We start from the raw sequence: 18,445 nt of genomic DNA on the forward strand, positions 1-18,445 counted from the left end.
CATTCAGATCCCAGGCTTACTTTGCTGGGCCTCTATCAGTTCATAGGAATGTGGAGTAAACATACTGTTGAACCAGCAAAACCAGAAGGAAATGATGCTGTTTTTTGGCTCCAAGTACAGGCAACACTAAGCAATGCGGATAGGAATGAGAACAATCATCACCCCGGTCTCAAAGGTTTCAAGGAGACGATTGAGAAAGGGCAGGAGGGGAAGCTCCAGGGTGCTGGAAATTTTCCATAGTGTCATCTGAGGAATGTTTACGCAAGCGTAAACACATGGAACACCCATCAGCCCGTACACTTAGGATCTCTGCACTTTACTGTAGGTAAGTTACACCTGAACTGGAAAAATAAAGACTACAGAATGGAGATGATCCCCATGAACTGATATTTCCAGGATGAACCATGCAGCAAAAATAGCAAAGGGCAAATAATACTTAGAGGACATCATCCATCACGTACGGAAGGAGGGGATGTGGGAGGCCGTGGATGCATTTGTTCTCTGGCATTGAAGACACACAGCTGAGACAAATCGGAAACTCCCTACAGGGGATGGGTGGGCACCGAGGAAAGACCCGTGCATGGCAATGGGGTAGAAGGTATGGGGGGAGTGACACCTCTATGTGGATATCTTTTTGTATGGTTCTGACTTTTAGAACAAGGTTAATGTTTCATTTTCTCAAAAAATTAATAAATAACTAAAATCAAGGCCAGTGGGAATGAGGGGACAGGGACCCAAAATGGAATTCAAGCAGTAACACATGAGCTTAAGCCAATGACAACTGGATAACACAGCCACACTGGGGAAAAAAAAAAAAAAAACTGAATATCTCTGGAAAACAGTATTTTAAGCTATATAGAAGGCTTAAAAGACAAAAACAAAGGTATCCATATACTGCATTCTACTTAGAATATTTTCTACTATTCAAGAAGTATGGTAGTAATTTTGAATATGTATACATAAATATTCAAATATACATACATACATGCACACACATACTAGGATTGAATAAATTCATAAATATACTCTGGATAACGAGAGGCGGGCCTTCCATTGCTGGGAGAGAGGAGTTACAAGGAAACGGTGAGAATCCATCCACACTGTGGTAGTGAACTTGACCTTGATATGTCAGAATAAACTCATGTCTTTAGTACATAAACAGATACTGATATAGATGAGTGTATATGTACATGTGTGCGAGTCGTTTATGTTCTAGGAAACAGCACTGTTCTTTCAGAGAGCTAAGAAGCAATAACACCCCAGTAGCAGGGAATTTCACCCAGCACCCATATCTTGGTTTCTAACTTCATTCTCCAATAAAAGGAACCAGGGTTTCCTGGAGAGAGACAGTTTATTCTGGGACTGAGGCAATGAACATATAAAATGTTCTAGGAATACTATGTAGTGCCAAAAATTAAGGAAGTGCTCAAAAAGTGATGAGGGTGTGTCAGAAGGACACAGGAGCCCGGTAAAAGGATCTCCCAATGACCAAATCTGGGACAATCACAACAACCAAAAATACAGACTGTAGTGAATTCTAATCCATAGAAGAGAATGAATAGCCATGAATTCATTATTAACAAATCAAAGGAGGAGAAGGTATAGCTCCTCCTTATCCAAGTTCCAGTTAATAAACGCAGAAGAACAAAGGAAACAGAAAAACACCACATGCATATCCCACAGTAATAAGTGTTCCAGAAGGCATCGTTCAGAAATGCTAAAAATTAGAGGGTTAAAAAGGAGTGTAAGAAGCAGGACCTCTGCAGGCTGCCAAAGTATCTTTTCACAAGATATTTTTTAATTTCAAAGGAAAAATAGTAACTTTACAAGAGAGAATCCTGGCAGACCCAACTGTAGCCAAAGATCAAGATACATCTCAGCAGCAATGAAACATATTGTCACCAAGTACTCCCTGATATCCTGAACTGAGAAGAAGGCAACATGGATTCTGTAATATTCTTGCATAAGCTAAATTTAATCTTGAGGAAAAACCAGGAAAATCCAAAAGTCCACCTACCAAGTGACCAATACTTTTCCCAAGTGTCAAAATCATGAAAGGCAAAGAAAGATTCAGAAACTGTCCCCAGACTGAAGAAAACTAAGGATCCCACTCAACAATATACAGTGGGGGATCCCAGACCAGAAAAAGGACATCAGAAAAAGTGGGGAGATTGGTGAAATCCAAATAAACTCTGCAGGCTGCTTAACAGTATGATATCAGCATTAATTTCTTTGTTCTGAACATTGTACTATGGCTACTTAAGATGGTAACATTTCTAAAAGCTGGAGAAAAGAAATATGGGAAGACTTAGTTTTGCAACATTTTTTGGAAAGTCTCAAATTATTGCAACAGGAGAAGCTAATCATTTTCTTTTATGCACCTGGTTAACAGTTGGTGGAGAAGTAACTGAGCTGCAGGAAATACACTGCCAAGTCAAATTCTGGATCTGATATTTATCGAGTCACGTGACTTGAAGGTTTTTGCTTAGACTCACTGACCAGGATTTAGCCCTTCATCTCTGTGGCACTCACCATGACCCCCATTTTAGGGATGAGTCAGTTGAGGCAGGGCACATAAAGTGCTTATGACCTTGTATGTGGTATTATTAGTACCATAAGGGATGAGGGAAGATCATTATGCAAGCAAAAATCACTTGTCTCAGTTATTTTTACTAAGAAGTTTCTCACCCAACAAGGAATCAAAGGAAGAGGAAGGGATGCACTAAGAGGGGAAAAAAGAAAAAAGGAGCTAGAAGGAGCAGGCAATAATGGCTAGAGAGAGGAATGTGGGAGGTAAAAGAAAAATGACCTCTTAACCTATAATAAAAGCTAATTTTCCGTATCATGAATAAGCCACTGAACAAAAAAATAATGTAGGAACTACATCTCTTTTTTCCCCCTTTTTATACTGGGAGTTTCAAGAGTATACATTCACACATATAGCTAACAAAGTAACTGCTGATGTAAAAATTGAATTCTGGGAGTTCCCATTGTAGCTCAGCAGGTTAACAACCCAACTAGTATCCATGAGGATACAGGTTCAATCCCTGGCCTTGCTCAGTGGGTTAAGGATCTGGCATTGCCAAAAGCTGTGGTGTAGGTCACAGATGTGGCTAGTATCTGGCATTGCTGCAGCTGTAGTATAGGCTGGAAGCTGCAGCCCTGATTCAACCCCTAGCCTGCGGCCCTAAAAAGACACACACAAAAAAACTTTTAATTCTATATATATATATTTTTTTTTCTTTTCTGGACACCCCATGGCATGTGGGTTTCCTGGGCCAGGGATCAGATGTAAGCCACATTTGCACAATGCTGGATCTTTTCAATCCACTATGCCAGGCCAAGGATCAAACCTGTGCCCCAGCACTACAGAAACACCAGCAATCCCACTGCATCATAGTGGGAACTCTCTGTGTGATATTTAATCATTGCCTCATTACTAATCAATCATGATAACTGATAATGATGATGACAAATCCATTTCTCTCTAGAAGCCACCTCAAGTCTAACCTCTTACCTAGTACTATTCATAGAAGTATGGGTCACCCACCCTACCCAAGTTAGTGGTTCCTATCTGGAACCTAATTGCTGATAGATAGATAGATAGATAGATAGATAGGCAGGCAGGAAGATAAACAGACAGGAAGGGATAGATAATTACAGACAGACCATCTTTGGATTTATGCATGCATATCATCACTGGAAAAGTCAGATAAAATTCTTGAGTACAGTGTTATGCAACTAATATGAGAGTCACCCAAATAAAAATTACTATATTAGGAATACATTCATGTACTTATTTATTTACATAACATATTACTCACACACTCAGTGAGTACCATATTCTAGACACTGAGTTGAAACCAAGGAACAAAACAAATTTGCTTGTCCATCAAGACCTTTTTTTTTTTTGTCTTTTTAGGGGTGCATATGGAGGTTCTGAGACTAGGGGTCAAATCAGAACTTCAGCTGCCTGCCTACACCACAGCCACAGCAACACCATATCCAAGTTGCCTCTTTGACCTACACCACAGCTCATGGCAATGCTGGATCCTTAACCCACTGAGCAAGGCCAGGGATCGAACCTGCGTCCTTATGGATACTAGTCAGTATCCAAACTACTCATTTCCACTGAGCCATGATGGGAACTCCTCCTCTGTCAAGATCACTTTCTAATGCAGAAGACAAATAATTTTAAAATATATTATGGCAAGCTGAGATGAGCGCCATGGAGACAAATAAGGCCTGGTAAGAGGGGAGGGGTTGCGGAGAGGGGCTGCCTGAGCAGGAATAGTGAATTCACCTCTGGGGTGAAAGAAGGGCCATGTGTGTATGAGGGGGACGGGGCTCTAAATCAAGAAGACTACAGTACAGCTGCCCAAGGACGACTGAGCACAGCACGCTGAGGAACAGGGAGGACGCATGCTGCTTGCACGTGGGCAGAGGAGCAGGAGCAGATGAGCAGGAGTCAGCAGCCCCATCGCCCAGGGGCTAGTCGGCCATCAGACACCATACACGTCCCCACTGGGAACGTGCGCATATCACCACAGGAGGACTCAGATAAAATTCTTCAGGATTACACAGGAACTTCCAAAAACCCACGGAAAACCAGCCTCCTGTTTTAGCTCTGGAGTCCACCAGTTAGTGTGCCACAGGTGTGCACAGGGCTGTAAAGCTTGGCAAGGTGAGCCAGACGCTCCAGGTAAGACAGACATTTTTTCCTTGCTCTGTTTTTCTTGCCTTTCCCATGTGACTTTATGCTCCTTTCAGACACATCTCTGTTTGTGCAAAAGGTCCAGGGCGAGGTAGCGGGGAACAATGTAGCTTTCTCTGTTTATTTATAGGCCCAGGCCTCTTCAGGAAGCGATGCCCACAGAGCTCCATCATTACTGGAAGTGGCAGAGGGAAATGAGGCTGGAGCCAAGCCCAGCCTCTCAGAGCATCCAAACCTTATTTAAAGCTCTTTTGGAGCCAAGGACATTTTCCTGAACCAGTTCCAAACTAGAATGAAGATGCTGGTGCATGATATTTTTGCAAAATATGCAGGCTCAGGAATTGACAGACTTTACATTTACGTCAAACAAGAAGAACCATTTGTGAATCCTTTGCAGAAAGCTGCTGTCTGTAAGCCAAAAATAATAGCACAAAGAATAATAATAAAACAAAGCTGGCACAAAACCTTGTCTTCTCTTGGAGAGGACCAATTTTTAGTTTGATAGCACTGACTCTTGGAACCCAAAAGGAAAATAAATTCCTACCCACACAATCTGCATTGTTCCTCTCCTCCTCATGTTAATTTTATCTCACACCTCAAATACATACAATCATTTATTTTTTCCTGTTGTAACTGCAAGGTGTTTGTTCTAAAAATAAGTGGTCTGCATCTGATTCCATAAACAGCTTCTTCCTAATGATGGCTATTTTTCAAGACTGTTGCTTTAACTAAATGTATAGCAAAGAATTAGATACACCTTCTTCCAATATTCTTTTAAGATATGTGTATGTGTGTGTACACAGAGTCTTCATAACATGAAAACTAACTGCCCGTTAGGTCTGTTCAAATGTGCAATCAAATATTTCCATAAAGAAAAAATAATACTCGAACTTGTTTTGCTGCTTGTTGATCAAGACTAGAAATTCCATTTTTTATCTTCAGTCAAGGGCCACCAAAAAACTCATCCAATCCAAGAGACATTCAAATCAGCTAGTATTTTTAAAAACTGGATGGTAAATACAATCTCACCTGATACTTAATTAAACAACACAATATAAAATGTTCAAGCACACAAGTATTCCTGGAATGCTTTAATTCCACCTGCTGACATGGAAGACCCAGAGCAAGAGAAAGAAAAAGGAGCTGACGAATTTGTGATTGCAACAGAAGCACCTGCAGGGCCTGTCATACTATACAGACTGCTGAGCCCCACTGCCAAAGTTTCTGACGCTGGAGGTCTGGGGTAAACATTCAGACCCCTCACGTCTAATACACTCCCACGGGATGCGGATGCTGGACCCCAGACCATGTTCTGAGTCATGATGAGTGACTGGAAGGAAGAAAACAGGCGGTGAAGGGAAGATGGAGCAGAAATGCAGGAGAGCAGTGCAGAGGAAGGCAGGGCGCAGTGTGTGAATCCATCGCCGTCCTGGTCCACTGAGAGGGCCATCAATACATACACCCCCAGCCCCTCTGTAAGCAGGCCACGCAGAAGCAGAACAATGTCCTCTAGCAGACCTTCTGAGGTGGCTGATCCCTCCCCTTCCACAGCCCCTGTTCAGTAACTGACTCAATCCTGGCCAATGAGAGGCAAGTGAAAGCCATAGGACAAGCGGCGCTTCTAGGAGAGCTCTCCCCCTGGTCTCTTTGCTCCTTTCTCCTTCTTCCTACCCATAAGGAGACATGAGTCAGGAGATGCAGCAGCCACTCTGTATCCATGAGGACAAAGGCATCCTCCTATGCCAGGTGGCAAAAGAATGAAAATGGGCCTGCCTGGATCATGAAGCCAAGGTCCCACCACACCCACCATGGTATCCTACACTAAGTTTTTATGATGGGCAAGGCAAGAACATCCCTTTCCACTTAAATACCTGACTGTTGGGTTTTCCACTGCCCTCAGCCAAATGACGCCAACTAATATAAAAGCTAGCCAAGTGCTTATTAGGCGTTTGAAACTCTGATTTTTATGCATGAGTTATCACTTAATCATGCCCAGAATTCTCAAGTGCTCTGCTAAGTATTCAGAAATGCAGCAAGTTCCTACTTTAGTCCAGTCATGGAAAGCACAGAACCTGAATGCAAAGGCCTCAAAGGCATTTTTCATGGCACAGTGTTCCTGCTGGAGAAGCAAGCACAGCCTGTGCTGGGGAACCCAGAAAAGCCTCCAAACAAAACCTAGTGCTTGGAACCATCAGGAAGGCTTTCTAGAGGCAAAGACTCCTGAGCTCAATATCGAAGGATGAGTAAGAATGGAGATTATTCTTATGCATTCAGCAATTTCTCTCTGAATGCAATGAAAACCACAACCCAAGGGGAAAGAGGGGAAGAAAATGTTCTCTGGACTTTTACAGCAGTGACCGAACAAGGTGCAGCCAACTCCAAATGCATGCACAAGTGGAGGGGACGCTGGGTAAATGGTGCTAAGAAAAAAATCTGCTTTGGCAAGTCAGTCACGAAGAGCCATCACAATAAGGAAATCTGCCACCTGTCTGTGTCCCAAACTCACCATCACACCGGGCCAGAGCCAGGAAGAATTCATGGGGAAAATGACCCTGACACCATCCTTTGGCCAGCAAGGAGGTATGAACGCGATCCTCTCATGATGGCCTGTAAGAGGATCATGGGATGCCCATCACTAGGAAACCGCCACCCCACCACTGCAAACAATCTAGGGGGCCAAATTTTTCATGTGAAATGGCCCTGGGTTGGAACTGTCCAAAAAAGAGTGGTGATAACTGACAGAGAAGCTTAGGATGGAGAGGTGTAGAACTCCCTGGTCAAGGCAGAAGTGAGGAGAGATGCCTCATTCCACCCAGGTCCCAGGAACACAGCCCTTCTCAGGGAAAATGGTGCCTGCCTTGGGGCTAAGCTGAGCTCTGGCCAATTCTTTAGGCTTTTAGCTTCACTCAATGCTTCACTAGCCCTTAGAATATTAAACAAGACATCTCATAAATTATTACATTACAAAAAAGGATTCCTTTATAGCCATTTTCATAAGGTCAGCCACCAAACAGTATATTTTAGATGGAATGTCTGGAGACACCAAACAAAAACTACTGGAACTGATCAATGAATTCAGCAAAGTAGCAGGATACAAGATTAACATTCAGAAATCAGTTGCAGGAGTTCCCGTCGTGGCGCAGTGGTTAACGAATCCGACTAGGAACCATGAGGTTGCGGGTTCGGTCCCTGCCCTTGCTCAGTGGGTTAACGATCCGGCGTTGCCATGAGCTGTGGTGTAGGTTGCAGACGCGGCTCGGATCCCGCGTTGCTGTGGCTCTGGCGTAGGCCGGTGGCTACAGCTCTGATTCAACCCCTAGCCTGGGAACCTCCATATGCCGCCGGAGCGGCCCAAGAAATAGCAACAACAACAACAAAAAGACAAAAAAAGGAAAGAAATCAGTTGCATTTCTCTATACCAGCAATGAAATATAAAATATAGAATAGGAATATAAAAAATACCTTTAAAAATCACACTCCATAAAGTTAAATACCTAGGAATAAACCTGATTAAGGAGGTGAAAGATTTATAGGCTGAGAACAATTAAGCATAATCAAGGAAATTAGAGAAAGGATTCAAAGAAATGGAAAGATATCCCATGCTGCTGGATTACTATCCCATGCTGAAGAATTACTATCATTAAAACAGCCATACCACTCAAAGTAATCTATAGATTTAATGTGATCCCTATGAAATTATCCATGACATTTTTCATAGAACTAGAAAAAACAATCAAAAAATTTATATGGAATCATACAAGACCCAGAATTGCCAAAGAAATCCTGAGGAGGAAAAAAAAAAAAAAAACCAAGCAGGAAGCATAACTCTCCCAGGTTTCAGACAATATTACAAAGCTACAGTAATCAAAACAGTGTGGTACTGGAATAAAAACAGACTTACAGACCAGTGGAACAGAATAGAAAGAAACAGCTCATAAATAAACCCAGACACCTACAGTCCATTAATCTTTGATAAAGGAGGCAAGAATATAAAATGGGGAAAAGACAGTCTCTTCAGCACATGGTGCTAGAAAAACTGGACACTTGCATGTAAATCAGTGAAACTAAAACACAGCCTCACAACATCCACAAAAATAAACTCAAAATGGCTTAAAGACTTAATCATAAGATAAGACACCAAAAAACTCCTAGAGGCAAAACATTTTCTGACATCAACCATACAAATGTTTTCTTAGGTCAGTCTCCCAAGGCATTAGAAATAAAAACAAAAATAAGTCACTGGGACCTAATCAAAATTACAAGCTTTGGCACAGCAAAGGTAAGCACAAAAAAATGAAAAGACAACCTATAGAATGGGAAAAAATAATTGCAAATGAAGCAGCCAACAAGGGCTTTATCTCCAAAATATAAAAAAAATGTATTTAACTCAACAACAAACAACAACAACAAGTGGAAAATAAGCAGAAAACCTAAACAGACATTTCTCTCCAAAGAAGACCAGATGGCCAACAGGCACATTGAAAAAGATGCTCAACATCACTAATTATTAGAAAAATGTAAATCAAATCTACAATGAGGTACCACCTCCCACCAGTCAGAATTGCTGTCATTAATGAGTCAACGAATAACAAATGCTGGAGCAGGTGTGGAGAAAAGAGAACCCTCCTCCACTGTTGGGGGGAATGTAAATTGGTACACCCACTAGGAAAACAGTATAGAGGTTCCTCAGAAAATAAATATAGAACTACCATATGACCCAGTAATGCCACTCCTTGGCATATATACAAACAAAACTTTCATTCAAAAAGATACATGCAGGAGTTCCTGTTGTGGCTCAGTGGAAATGAATCCAACTGCATCCATGAGGGTGTGGGTTGGATCCCTGGCCTTACTCAGTGGGTTAAAGATCTAGTGTTGCCACAAGCTGCAACGGAGGTCACAGACATGGCTCAGATCTGGCATTGCTCTGGCTGTGGCATAGGCTGGCAGTGGCAGCTCCAATTCAACCCTTAACCTGGGAACTTCCATATGCCACAGGTGTGGCTCTAAAAGGAAAAAAAGAAAAAAGATAAATGCACCCCTATATGTTCACTGCAGCACTATTCACAATAGTTAAGACATGGAAACAACATAAATGTCCACCGACAGATGAATGGATTAAGAAGAAGTGGTATATATACACAATGAATACTACTCAGCCATCAAAAAGAACAAAATAATGCCATTTGCAGCAACATGGATGGAACTAGAGAGACTCATTCAGAGGGAAGTAAGTCAGAAAGAGAAAGACAAATACTTATGATATCACTTGTATGTGGACTCTAAAAAATGGTATAGATGAACCTATCTATAGAACAGAAAGAGAATCACAGACATGGAGAACAGACTTGTGGTTGCCAAGGGAGAGGGGGAGGGAGGGAGATGGACTGGGAGTTTGGGGTTGGTAGATGCAAACTATGATATTGAGAATGGATAAGCAATGAGATCTTGCTGTGCAGCACAGGGAACTCTATCCAATCACTTGGGATATAACGTGATAGAAGATAACACAAGAAAAAGAATGTGCATAAATATATACACAGTATATATATATGGCTGGGTTACTTTGCTGTATAGCAGAAATTGACAGAAAAATGTAAGTCAACTATACTATAATTTAAAACATTTTTTTTAAAAAAAAGAAAGTCTAGAGACAGTCTATGAGAGAGAAAGCAATTTCTAGCCATGATCAGGGCTCAACACCTAATGTATGGTTAACTCTTAACCCTTGCTCTGCTGCTTTTATTTTATTTTTTTAATTTTGAGACATCAGTGGTTTATTGAACAGAGGGTTTTATGCTCTTGTTAGCCACATCTTTGAAATTAACTGCTTTTCCTAAATACAAACAAAAAGAGATGCATGCCAATGAAAGAACGACAGTCTGAGGGAAAAGGCGAAACTTCTGAGTATGTCTTTTCTACAAAAATTAGAACTAAAGGAGTTCCCGTGGTGGCTCAGTGGTTAACGAGCCCAACTAGTATCCATGAGGATGCAGGTTTGATCCCTGGCCTCACTCAGTGGGTTGCAGATCTGGCACTGCTGTGAGCTGTGGTGTGGGTTGCAGACGCAGCTCGCATCCCGTGTAGGTGTGGCTGTGGTGAAGACCGGCATCTACAGCTCTGATTTGACCCCTAGCCTGGGAACCTCCATAGGCTGTGGGTGCGGTCCTAAAAAAGAGACAAAAGACAAAAAAAAAAAAAAAAAAAAAAATTAGAACCAAAATGGAACCTGGGAGAAAATACATTTTTCCAGCAGACATTCAAAAACTCTGCAAAGCTCTGGTTTATGATACTTTTGAAAGCAAAGATCTTATGCCCACAACAGACTCGGCTTTGGACTGCGTAATTGTCTCAGCATTGTGTTTTATTTGTTTTTGAACCTTAATAACAAGAGAAATGCTTTAGAGACTAACATTGCATTTCGCCCCCCAGCTATGCTACTGGGCAACATCAAACCCAGCTATGTTACTAGATGATATAAAACCCAACTATGTTACTAGATGACATCAAAATTTTTTCTTGCTAAACAAGGACTTCTTAAGTGGTGCTGAATTCAAGTCATGTGCGACGGCTCTGTTTCTGCCATGACCAATTGACTTCCCATATTCATCACTCACTGTCTCAGGCACAACAGCAGTACTCTCCCTCATGAGCTGGGGCAGCCTGAGTGTATGTGCTATTTATGTGTTTGCATATCTGAGGATCCAAAGACAAGTTCTAAGAACAGTAAGATACTGGAATGTAAGTAGACTTTAATCTTTCACATTTAAAGTTTAAAGCTATAATTTAACATAATAGTTTTCTACCAATGATGTCATTTACAATGTGCCAGCAACCATATATTATGAGTCTTAATCCTTATAAAACCTGGCAAAATCAGCATTATTGTCCCTCTCTTAAAAGAGAAGCCAACCCAAACCAAGATACAGAAAGGTTAATCCCCTACCCAAGATCATACAGTGAGTTATGGAAAAATGGGAATGCCACTCAGGTGAATTTCATTTCAAAGTTCTGATCTTTCACTGACATTTCATAATCATCTTTGTCAAGGGTTGGCAAACTCCTGCCCTTGGGCCAGCACACACAACATAAGAGGGGGTGGAATTGCATCTGATCTTCCTCTTACCCAGCCAATCAGCCACGGCCAATTACCTAAAGGCTCAATTACCCACCGTTCAAACTCTGCAAAGGAGCAAAGAAATCTATTATATGCAGAAAATCTTCATCCTAATGAAATTATCAGCTTCAAGAGGAAAAGGAGTTGTAATTCAGACTTGGAAAGCAGAAGTATCTGATGGCTTATGGCATTACAAGATTCCATTCTGCCTGTGAGAGAAAAAAAATTCTGTCGGCATGTTTTATGTGTCAGATGAAAATTATATCACCCAGTAGGGCCTGTCTTACATTCTAGACATGAATGGTTTTCTGTGGGAAGGAGTTCTTTTCAACCCAGTCATGATGGATGCCTTGCCAAGAAAGCTCTCTCTCTTCAGTGATATTCAAAGCACAAGTAGCAACAGGACGGAGGTGGTTCTGTCCCAGAAAGAAGAGCCAGGCCTGTTTTATTATCAAGAGATGAAAAACAAAAGAGTATTCTGTGCAACCAAATCATGTTGTGGAAAATCCAAGAGTAACATGTCAAGAAACTGGTATTTGTAGGTGGAATTAAAAACACAACAAAACAAAAAGATCAACTTAGGTACATGCTTCAGCTTCACCAGGGGCTGTTTCAGGTCCTGGGTTATAGAAGGGCTTGTGCATCGTTCTGTGCTTACTGAAACAGCAATCAGAATTCATTACAGTCAGTATTTATGTCTAAAGTTCTGTTTCATTTTCCCCATGCCCTGACCCCAGAAAGTTCACTGTGAAATTATTCTGAAATCCGGAGAGCACAAAAAGCTTTCCTGATGGAAGGCAGGAAGCTCCTTTTGACCTTGTGGATGGCACGTCCGCCTCCAACACCCTTTGCAGATAGGCTTGCAAGCTCCCTGCCTCTTCACAGCCTGCCCCTCTCTCATTGTTGTAGCTTCACTGCTCTCCATCCTGTCCCATGAGGACCAAATCCCAGTTGTGGTATAAATGCCCCTGACCATGGAAGAATATGCTATAAGATAGTCAAGGGTCACAACTCTGGACAAGCTCACAGAAGGATTTTTTTTTTTTTTTCTCTTTTTAGGGCTACACCTGAGGCATGTGGAACTTCTCAGGCTAGGGGTTGAATCGGAGTTGCAGCTGCCACAGCAGCCACACTACAGCCACAGCAACTCGGGATCCAAGCCACATCTGCAAACTACGCTGCAGCTTGTGGCAATCTGGATCCTTAACCCACTGATCAAGGCCAGGGAGTGAACTGGCATCCTCATGGATACTAGTCAGGTTCTTAACCTGCTGAGCCACAACAGGAACTCTTGACACAGAAGCATTTTAAAGAGCTCCTCCTCAGGGCACTTACTGTCTTCTAACACAGTATGTAATTTACTTGTCTGGTCTTGCCAGGCGCTGTCGCTCCCTCTGCAAGCATGCAGGTCCATGATCCTTGGGCATCTCTGTATATTTGAGTCACTGACATGATATTCCACACGTAAGTGCAGTGCCTGGGAATTCCTGGCAACAGGTGCTCCATCGATATGTATTGAATCAACATGTGCTAAATATGTTGAGATTTCCCATTTTAGTATGCACATTTTTAGCAGTATTGATTATACTCAAAATATATCTGTGCCCCCTGGGGAATGATGACACTTACGACTGCAACAGGGAAACAGAAGAAACAAAGAGACTGCTAAAAAGAATGAAATACGTTATCCTCCTTCCATGCAATAGAACAACAGAACAAGGGGAAATGATCAAGGTCAGCTCTCAAGGACAATTGGTGGGGTCTTCAGGCCTTGTGCGGTGTTTATGTGGAAGATATGTGGGTCCAGGGAGCATTTCCAATCCCACAGAGGTGGCTACGCCAGGCAAAATCCACCACTTCTGTGGAAGCCTACAGAGTTGACTTGACCCCTCCACACTCTTTGGGTTTTGAGAGGAAAACTTTCCTGACTTAAGCAGATGCTGCTCCTACGGACACTGGCAAGAGCATACGGGGAAAACAGGTTAAACAATAGGGGGCTGCCCTGTTTGCATTTCTGACACTCAGATCTAACGATGACATTCTCAATTTCACAATGTCGATGATTCCTTGTGGCCCACAGGTTAAAGGCTGATTTCTTTGTGCTGCAAACTTTCTCAGCTCTTTGGAACACTCTCCAGCTATCCATCTCCTGACTCAACTTTTCAGATCTCAACCCCTTCCCTCTTCCCTTCTTTCATGGACCTTCAGACCCGGAGTGCTACATCCATCTTCATGAAAAACTGAAACAAGGGGTTCCCGTCGTGGCACAGCAGAAAGGAATCTGACTAGGAACCATGTGGTTGCGGGTTCAATCTCTGGCCTCGCTCAATAGGTTAAGGATCTGGCGTTGCCATGAGCTGTGGTGTAGGCCAGTGGCTACAGCTCTGATTAGACCCCTAGCCTGGGAACCTCCCCAGGCTTAGCCCCAAAAAGGACAAAAGACAAGAAAAAAAAAAAAAACTGAACCAAAAGCAGCATTTGGTCTGTCAAATTTTCATAACCTCTAAGTCACTCTTTGCCCATTGACCACCATTTATTTAAAAAAAAAAAAAAAGTGAAGGAGGAGAAAAAAAAGCTCTGAGACTTTCATTGTAATACTCAAAAAATTCTAACTACATGAACGTCATTCTACATATTATATGTCACACTCAATAAGTATAAGTGCATGTCCCCCAAGAACAGACAAGGATGGCAAATAAACACAGGGAAAAATGTTCAGTATCTTTAGCCATTGGGAATCACAGGTTAAAGTCAAAATAAAATACCACTATATTCTTTTTGTCTTTTTAGGGCTGTACCCTCGGCATATGGAGATTCCCAGGCTAGAGGTCCAAACAGAGTTGCAGCTGCCGGCCTATGCCACAGCCATAGCAATGCCTGATCTTTAACCCACTGAGCAAAGCTAGGAATCAAACCTGCATCCCCATGGATGCCAGTCAGATTCTTTTCTGCTAAGCCACGATGGGAATGCCAGAAATACCACCTTTTTTTTTTTTTTTCTTTTTTTGGCCATCCCACAGCATATGGCATTCCCAGGCTAGGGATCAGATCCAAGCCGCAGTTCAACTGCCACAGTGGGAACTCCTGAAATACCACATTAAATGAGTACTTTTTTTAAACTTACCATACCCAGTACTGGCAAAGATGCAGAGCAACTGAGACCCTCAGGCATTGCTGGTAGGAATGTAAAACACCTCACGACTTTGGAAAACACTCTTGCGTAATTTTTTTTTTTTTAAACAGTTAAACACACACTCAACCTATGATGCAGCAAATGCACTCCTGGGTACGTAAACAAGCAAAATGAAAATGTGTGTTCACACCAAGATGCGGGTGCAACATATGCACTCCCTTTATTCAGTGGCCAAACCTGTAAACAACTCAATATCCTTCACTGATGGGCAGATAACAAACTACCATAAGTACATCCATACAAGGGAAGACCACTCAGCAATAACAAGAAGACTACTGATGCTCTCAACAGACTGGATGACTTTAGGAGATGTTATCCTAAGGAAAAGAAGCCAGACCCCAAAGCCTCATTCTGTGTGGTTTATTTTATATGAGATTCTAGAAAACACAAAACTGGACAGACATGAGATTGGTGGTTGCCAGAAGCTAGAATGGGGGCAAGATGGACCACAAAGCGACAAAAGAGAACTCTAGAGGTGATGGAACAATTCCATACCACGACTCTGATGGCTATCACATGGGTATAAGTGTTTGTCAAATCTTAAACTGTACCCTTAAAATGGATGTGTGTGACTGGATATAAATTACATATCAATAAAGCTTACATAAAAAAATAATCAATCAGGAGTTCCCACATGTGGCATAATGGGATCAGCAGTATCTCTGGTGTGCTGAGATGCAACCTGGCACAGTGGAGCGAAGGATCTGGCATTGCCACAGCTGCCACGTGGGTCGCAACCACGGCTCAGATCTGATCCCTGGCCTGGGAACTTCACATGCCACAGAGTGGCCCAAAAAATTTTTAAAAAAAAATCAATCAGTGAAAAGAAACACAAGAAACTTGTCACAGATCATAAGGCTCCTGAATGGTCAAGCTGGAGTTTACACTTGCAACATATGTTTATGTATTTACAAGTGACGTACCAGGACTGTCACTCAAGAATATCTCACAGCGCAAATATGTACTTGGGAAAATATCTCCTGTTAACTAACTCAGACATAAAACCATAGAGTCTTGATAATTTTTATTGGGGGGGGGGCTGAGTCTTTTGCCAGATTTGAAAAAGACAATGTTTTGACGTCACAATAAAGCAAAGAACAAACACAACTTGGCTATTTTCTTGTGCTTCACTGTGTTGGGACGATTACTCTTGACTCTTGACTGGAGCAGGCTGTGTGTTTTTAGAGGCCTTTTTAAGCTACCCAAATGTGCCTGTGGGGTTATTTCTGCACAAACTCAACGATGTAATCTCTAGATTCGCCTACCCACATGTGGGCAGGATGAGATCCGAGCCGATATGATGGACTCTGTCCTCAGGTGACCTCTCTTCCTATCTGTGACGTGGGACATCTACCACGCAGCGTGGGTGTGAGCAACAGCACTGATCACAGTCACAACACAAGTCATGAGAAAGACTTCCTGATATTGATGTTTATTTCTGATTCTTTAAACGGGTCTTCTATGTTCTTCCTCCATGCAAAAGACAGTCACAAACACCTCCCTTCATGTCCACCCACCGTGGAGATCTCTTTTCAGCTGAGCCTCCTTTTTCCCTCATACACAGAAAGAACTTTTACAGAGTCAATTTCTTTGCCAAGTTTTATATACATTTTGGACCCATCAGACCTGACACACATTGGTCATGCATCTGACTCCCCTTTTCCCATGTACTGAAAGCAATCTTTTTTCCTGCTAGTTCTATTCCGAGACATTTCTTCCAGAATGACATTTCTAGGACACTTCCTTGAGGATGACATTTAGAAAGAATCCTTCAGTGTGGTTTTTTGTTTTTTTTTTTTTTTTGTGGATTTCTAGAAATAAGTGTAAACAGTCTAAAGGTCTCTTGCGTGTATCTAACTTCCTTAAGTCTAACTTACAAGGCTGGGAGTTTTTTTGGTTTCCTGAATGGAGTGCTGGGGTGGTCACCTGCCTTCAGTTTGATGACCTTTTCTGTGCTGTGCTCATTAAGTCTTAGGGACTTCCTTACAGTCCACTTGTGACCAGGCTTTATTTGCCACTTTCCACTGCTGTGTTTAGACCTTCACATTTTCTATTTAAGGTCTAAGGCATTTTGCTGTAAGCTTGACCCTGGAATCATAAACAGGGTTTCTCAAGCCATCACTGTGGAACAAATCACTCTTGACTGTGGCAATGGGGGTGTGGTGAAGGACATGGGGGGGCATCCTGTGCACTATGGGATGCTAAGCAGTATCCCTGGCCTCTACCCACTAGATGCCCCCAAGTTTTGAACAGAAAATGTCTCCAGACACTCCCCAGTGTCTCCTGGGGTGCATGACTACCCCCAGTTGAGAACCACTGCTATCCATTGACCCAATACATTTAAAAGAAGACCCTCAGCATTTTGGTCCTGCTGCCTGCTGGTTCCACCGTGAAAACCTCTGGCCTGTGGTTGGACAGCTGTGAGGCTGTAGGACTGAGCACTTGTGAGAGCAGGCAGTGCTCTCCTGCAGTGAGCCTGTGGTCTCCGGGGTGAATGGCCTGGGTCTATAGTACTCATGCGGATGTAGGAACCCAGGTTGTTTGCTAGGTTCTCTCACTGTGTGCCTACGGGTGACACGTGGGTCCTGGAGGACCCGCATGTCCTGATTCCCCTGAGGTCACAGCACTGATAGGCCTCACTTGCAAAAGTGCAAGGCCTCATGGGAAATGACCCAGTTACTGTTTGGGTCAGTATGACCCAGGGCGTTTGCCCATTGCACTGGGTACTGGAATGTCTCCACTGGCATCAGGCTTCTGCGGTACCCAAGTGAAGGGTTTTTGTCTGGGCTGTAGACCAGGAAGCATGCTTGTGACTCCCCCCAGGTCAGTCCAGGTGTGCACTGGTGGCCTTTGTCTTGGGCCCAAGGTGCTGCTTTTGATGGATGTCATCCTTCTCAGGTAAGGGCTCTTCCTGTGGAAGCTTCCAGATAGGGAGTTTTTTTCGTTGTGGCGAGTCCACTGTGACGAAGAGTAGGTGCAAAGAGCAGGCGTGTTTCCCTGGAAGACAGTGGCTGTGAGGCAGAGGGCCCAAGTGTCCCTCAGAGGTTCAGGTGCACATCTTTAAGCCATCGGCAGGGACAGCATTCAGGAGCAGAACTGCAGGGCCTGAAACCAGGGAGTTTATTCACGGTGGCGCTCTTTGTCCCGATGGTGGCCTGCTCTGAAGGCGTCTGTGCCGCAATGCGCTCCTGTTTGGCTGCTAACACATAGACAGAGGTGAAGCAAGTGAAGTGCAGAGGCAAGATACAGCGCAGGGCCTCAGGTGGTGCGGCCCTTGTCCCCTATGCACCTATGCACCTTCCTCAAACATGTATGGGTTTTCTTGCCCCTCCTCAGAAAAAAAAAAATAATAATAATGAAGACCCTCAGCACTAACAGCTCAGGATGCTGTCATCAGTGAGAATAATAACTCTGTTACATT

At 42.9% G+C, this 18,445-nt stretch overlaps 1 protein-coding gene across 5 annotated transcripts in view; it reads right to left on the reverse strand.

Moving 5' to 3' along the window:
• The window catches only part of LOC106506885 (uncharacterized), a 545,630-nt gene that overhangs the window by 446,526 nt on the left and 80,659 nt on the right, over positions 1–18,445 (reverse strand). Inside the window, exon 4 of one of the 5 annotated variants that reach the window (XR_014836070.1) lies at positions 16,805–18,223. The exons of the other annotated variants lie outside the window; for them this stretch is intronic. The gene's annotated coding sequence lies outside the window, so the exon portion shown is untranslated. Of the gene's footprint in view, positions 1–16,804; positions 18,224–18,445 lie in introns of those variants that run through there. 5 annotated transcript variants of the gene reach the window in all.

The sequence above is a fragment of the Sus scrofa genome, chromosome Y, assembly GCF_054392235.1.
Source record: "Sus scrofa isolate SSC_HxYL_T2T_F1_AM1 chromosome Y, Sscrofa_HxYL_maternal_Yorkshire_Landrace_v2.0, whole genome shotgun sequence".
In the NCBI taxonomy this organism is placed as follows: Eukaryota; Metazoa; Chordata; class Mammalia; order Artiodactyla; family Suidae; genus Sus; species Sus scrofa.